General features: G+C 47.5%; 1 long non-coding RNA gene across 1 annotated transcript; it reads left to right on the plus strand.

Annotated features, from left to right (window-relative positions):
• The first annotated feature begins 1,719 nt into the window (after positions 1-1,719).
• Positions 1,720-5,628, plus strand: LOC137485504 (uncharacterized). Its single transcript, XR_011005336.1, has 2 exons — positions 1,720-2,155; positions 4,967-5,628. It is a non-coding gene; the product is annotated as an uncharacterized lncRNA (long non-coding RNA).
• The last annotated feature ends 372 nt before the right edge of the window (positions 5,629-6,000 follow it).

Raw genomic sequence — 6,000 nt, forward strand, 5'->3', positions numbered from 1 at the left:
AGTGGCACAGGTTGGCTTTTGCTCCAAAAGCTGGACTTCAGTAGCTGCTGCCCAGGTGCAGATATGTGGTACAGGACACCTGAGAGGCTGTGGTGCAGTGCATGGCCTGGTGGCATGTGACACTGCCCATGGGGACAGGGACACAGCCCTAGCCACGCTGTGACTCAGCCCTGGCTGGCCCCAGGGCTCAGGCAGTGACCTGGCCATGCTGCCACAGCTGTGGGACAGAGCTGAGACACCACTGCCTCACCTCCCTGCCGAGCGCTCCTGACACTGGAAACAGCCCCCAGCCCAAGGAGCTGTTTCTGCTCTGTGCCTCTCTGTCCTGGGAATTCACGTGGCACCAACCCAGTGCCCCTGCCCTGCCCTCCCAGGGAGATCCAGCCACAGCACCATCCCTGTTTACAGCCAGGTCCACCCCCTGCCCCTTCTTTGTGCTTTTTCTGGAGCACCCTCACACTGTGTAGGCACCCAACATGCCTGCAGTACCCACCACAGACCATTTCCTGCACATTGCCTCCCTAAATTACTCTGAATTCATTCTTAACAGTTTTTCCAGAAATCTCCTAGCATTAAAAACACCTTTTTCAAGACAAAGGTATCAGAGCCAACAAGCTGGGAATAAGGACTCACATCCTGGGTGTCTCCCTCCAAAGCCTTGGCTGCTGCCTGCTGAAGGAGCTGGGAAAGCCTTGGGAGACCACCCAGCAGCACATCCCACTCATTGAGCATCTCCCTTGGTTTCCAGGCTTGACATTTGATTCCAGCTGGGCACTTTTCATAGAATCACAGAATGGTTTGGGTGGGAAGGGATCTTTAAAGCCATCCAGTCCAACCCCCTGCAGTGAGCAGGGACATGAACTAGACCAGACTGCTCTGTCCAGCCTGACCTTGAATGTGACCAGGGATGGGGCATCCACCGCCAGTGTTTCACCACCCTCATGATAACAAATGCCAGTGGCTGCCCATTTTTAACTCTTTCTGCCCCACATGTGCACAAATACCTGCTGTGCTGTGGCAGCTGGAGCTTGCCAGTGCCTTGGGGCCAGCAGCATCAGTAGCAGATGGCATGGGACACTCAGAATTTTGGACATCAGTAAACCTGGTTGTGCTGTGTTTACATCGCTGGTAAGCCTTTGCCCTGCCCTGAGGTGGGAAAGGTTCCTGATGCCACCACTGAGTCAGAGATGACACAGAGTCAAGGCAAAAGGATAAAAGCCCTGTTTATTTGAGCCTCTCCCCTTTTATACCTTAGTTTGCTACAGGTGGACCTGATTGGTCATTTAATCAATGCATTTAACATGGTTGGCCAATTAACAAGACACTCATTTGTAAACAATCTTATGAGGAAAACAGCAAACAGATTGTTAAAAAACATTACCTGCAGATTGTTTTAATATTTGGCTATCACTGTTTAACTCCAGCTCCCTAAAGCTTCCCAGGCCAATTTATGGGAAAACTTATCCAGCTTTCTCTCTCTCTGACCAGGCTGTCACATCCACACCTGGGACCTATTTCCTTAATCCAGGCTGAGAGGCACAAAGGCACACAAAAAGGAGTTGGCATGTGTTGTGACTGGAGGTAGTCAGGAGAGGGCTTGTTCCCTGTTGGGTGCTGGTAGAGGAGCAGAGGCTTCTTCCTGACTCTTGTTAAACACTGAGCTGAAATGCAAAGTGATGGGAAAATATAAGGAAAAGAAGGCAAGAAGTAGCATTAGATATATTGATAATTTGGGCAAATCACTCCTATGGACCTTCTTTGATTACTTTAGCTGTTCAGTCTGCCTTACTAAGTGCTGCTATCACACAAGCATAATAAAACAAGAATATATAAATGGAAGGAATTAAGAGCCATCCTATTGGGACCAATTTAATCTTTGCTTCATTTAAAAGGAGAACATGGCTCCCTTATCTAATGTACATAAAATTGCTCTTTATTCCCCAGGTTTACATAGAGATGACAGATCTATATAAATATGGATCTGCTCCTTTTCCCCATTCTGTTGTGAGAAGAGCCACCTTCCACCATATCTCTTCTAAGCTCTGGACACTTGAAGGAGAGTCTCCCTCCTGTCCTATGTCATTTCTGTGAAAGGAGAATGAGGATATGGCAGCATCCTTTGGAAGACACAAGCTCTAGCAGTGGATGTTTGAAGGTAAAAAGCAACAAGACCAGTCCCAGGTAGCTCCTGCTCCAAGGCACGTGGTGCTGGTGGGAATGGGCTGAAACCCAGCCAAACCAGCCCCTCCAAAGTTGCTTCACTCCCATCCATCCTTGCTAGCTTTGCTTTTGGGGAGTTACAGAGCAAATCCGCAGAGGTTTCTGAGCTGTACAAGACAGGCACGAAAACATAAAGTCTCCTGTGAAGTGTCATGTTCAGGCCACTCAAGAGTGAAGAGGAAACACAATTTTACTGGGGAATTACCAAAAACAAAGACACCCCTGCCAGGACAAGGGTCCTGCTGAGCTGCCATGTAGGTGAGAGCGGCCCTGGACTTCCTCCCCAGGAAAGGCTGAACCATGGTCTCAAAGGTGTTGAGAGAAGATTTAGAGCAACCACCAGAAGCCATTTCTGTCTCCACAGGTTCAGGTTTTTAAGTTAAAACTCAGAAAACAGACTTTCCCACACCCAAAGATATAAAGTGAAGCTGAAATGTGGATCTCAGTCAAGCCCAGTGGCCCTGCCAAACTTCTCACTGGTCCTGTTACCATCACTGAATAGAACCTGAGTCACTGTGGGCTCACATCCCTGCCCAGATGAAATCATGTCCTTTTCTACAGGACACATTCAGAAATGGGGATGACTTCCTCTCTTCCTCACCTCTGAGCTGGGAAAAAAAGAGGTATTTGTGCTTTCTAACATGCTAAAAGCATCAGAGGACTCCCTGCTCTTTCAAGCCAGCTATCATAAGTGCAATTTCAAAGTGTTTCTCTCTGCTAATATCCAGTGGCTTTTTAAAAAGCAGCTGACAGCAGTGCTGGAATGGCTAATGCCTAATTAGCTAATGGGTAATGATGCTCCTGTGAATAAGGCTGACATTTCACTCTGTAATTATCATCTGGGCTGATACCACATCCCACAGTGGGCAGTGGAGGGTGCCTTGGGACAAGCCTGTGGCATGGCAGGTCTGGAGTGATGCTCCCTCTGGGCCAGGACACATGTCCCTGGGCTGCTACCCCAGCTGGGCCAGCACAGGCCATGGCTGTGGCACGGCTGCCCTTCCCCACACACAGCCTCATTTTCCACCCCCAGGTTTCTATAACTGAGCTGAAAAAGGGATTTTGCTGGGTGTGCCAGCTGCCAGGCAGCCTGTGAGCAGCTCTGCCCTGGCTCACAGGGCTGTGTCTATGGGAATAAATCACACAGACTCCATTTTCTTCATGGTGGAAAAAGCCTCCTCTTTATTCACATAAATAACTCCTTTTTATACAGTTTTACAGACCTTGTGTGGGACTGCAATTGGTCAGGAGCTTTCTTGTTAATTACTTTATTGGTCATTAACAAGTTGTTATTCTGTATTGATTGGTCACTCAAACTCTCAGTGTGTACGTGCAGGGAAAGTTGTTTGTGAGAGATAGTTTTCATTTCTCTATCTAATGGTGTAAAACAGTTTATACAGGTTCAAGTTGTCTTTCACCCAGGAATAGATTGTTATGTTAATGAACTGCTCACACCAGGATTGCTTTCACATGGGAACTTGACAAGGGCTAGCCTGACAAGGCCAGCCACTGATTTTAGGAGATCAGGCTTGATTTTATGAGGCCTTTCTTTATAATTTTTCTACCTGACTGCAACATGTGTCTCCATCCAGGAGGCACTGGAGGAGCTGCAGAAATCCCTCTCTGCTTTGTTGGGACTCACCATAACGCTTGGAGGAATAACCATTTGGTAAAACATTCTGAAGCTGAAGGCTTATATGCTTTATGAACCCTGAAAAGTCAAAGTCCTCTCTTTGAGCAGATTTGGAGTTCAGCACACTGCTAGGAAAGATCTGCCTATACCATGTTTTAATTTCCAGACCACTGTGTCCTTTTTCTTTTCCAGGAACAGGTCAGTTTTTGCCTTGGGCCACCAGAGAGTGAACACCAATTTATAGGTATCAGGGGGGGGGTTAATTCCAGTGTGTTTAAGTTCAAAATCAACCCCTCTGGAGTCTCTGCTTTGCTTTTCCTCAGCCCCTGCCTTACCCACCACACTGGAACACCCTCTCCAAAGACAAGCCTGCAGCTTTAGGGTCCATCTCAAAATCTCCATGCCAACTGCAACTCTTAGGAAAAAGAGTTAGAGGATGTGTTAAACAAAGAGCCACCACTGGAAACTTTCAGCCATTTTCCTGGGGTTTTAGGGATGCCACCAGCCTCATGCTCCCACAGTGCATGGAGGCTGATGGGGAGCTACTCCAGGTGCTGAGAGAGCTCTCACATGGACACAGCACTGGAGGATCCCTGGGAGGTTTTTCTCTTACCAATCTTCAAACCTATAGTTTCATGCACTGCCAGTCTGAATTTTTAGACATGCAATGCTCCCAGTTAAAGGAACTTGGCTGGAGCTGAGCACTTCCAGGGACAGAAGGGAGGCACACATGAGCCCTGACACTGAAACAGAGATGTTCCTGCACTGGGCAAACCTGACCCAGCCCTTCCTTCAACGTCCCTTGGCAACAGGACCAGACACACCCCCTGCACACCTTTGCTTTTCCACTTTCATGTTTCTCTGAAAGGTGGGGAGATGTGCCAGTGCTGGCAAAGGCTGCTGACATCAGAGGGTACGTGTGAGAACAGGAGTTCCTGCAATACAGCACTCAATTGGCAGATTGAAAAATAATAGCAATAAAAATAATAATAAATACAGTTATTAATGAGCAGAAGGAGCCTATGGAGCCCTGGTAGACGCATAAGCTGTTTGAACAAGCAGATATTTCTGTCCCTCCCTATGTAATCAATGTGTATTTATTTCTTTATTTAGCTCAATGCTCACCCTTTGAGGAGAAGATGAAAGTGTCAAGATGATCCTCTCCTTATCATGCCCTGCACAAGGGAAAGCTTTGAAGATACAATATGCAGAAACACTGGGCTCTCTGGTGACTTCTCCAGATTTAATTAGCCCAACCTTCTGTATGGATCCTGCCTCCCCATCCAGACAGCCCTTTTTTCCCCCCTCCCCAGCCTCAGACAAGCTTCTGGACTCACTGGCAAAATAGCAGCTGCTCAAGCCCTCAGTTTAATTCAGAGCTTGGCTCTCCAAGATGAGCTAAAAAAAAATGCCACCCCAAAGATGAAGCTGCTTTTAGCATTATACACGAGCTGCAACTGCCAAGGAAAGTTTATCTTGGAGCCAATGTGAGCTCTGTTGCTCCAAGTTAAATATTTCCATTTAAAAAGTAGAATGAACTATACTGTGGGACTTCCAATTGCTTCCTGAAATATTAAGAAGGAATATCTTTAAACATTAATATTTTGTTACAGTGCTGAAGCCTTTCTAAGGGAGGGATATTTTTTAGAGCTGTGTATTTTTCTCTGCATAATTGGAGCCTCTGATCTGTGCCTGTACTTTGTGCTCCCAAAAGTCACTGTACACCAGCAACCTTCCTTCCAAAGCAATCAATAAAAATCCTTCTGTTTTCTCTTCCCTGCTATTCCTGCTGCTAGGAGGCACATGCCAAGGACACCTGTGTGTGAACCCTTGGGGTAAGTGCCCCATGATGTGCTGAACCTCAGTGACACCACAGGCCTGCCAAGAGCCTGGTCCTGCTCCTTCTGCTGCACCCACACCCACTGACACACCCATGGATGTGCTCCCATTGCCCATCCCACATGGACCAGCACTGGGACCAGCTGGACAAGCTGCTTCCAGCCAGCCAGGCCTTCCCTGTGTCCCAGCCCATGGCCCATCCATTCTCTTTGGCACCAGGGAAGCAGCTATCAAAAGGGCAGATCAGGAGAGCAGATTTAATGCTGCTTTCACGGTGGGGAAGGGAAAAAAATTTAAAAGAAGAAGAA

The sequence above is a fragment of the Anomalospiza imberbis genome, chromosome 20 (assembly GCF_031753505.1).
Source record: "Anomalospiza imberbis isolate Cuckoo-Finch-1a 21T00152 chromosome 20, ASM3175350v1, whole genome shotgun sequence".
NCBI classification, from domain to species: Eukaryota; Metazoa; Chordata; class Aves; order Passeriformes; family Viduidae; genus Anomalospiza; species Anomalospiza imberbis.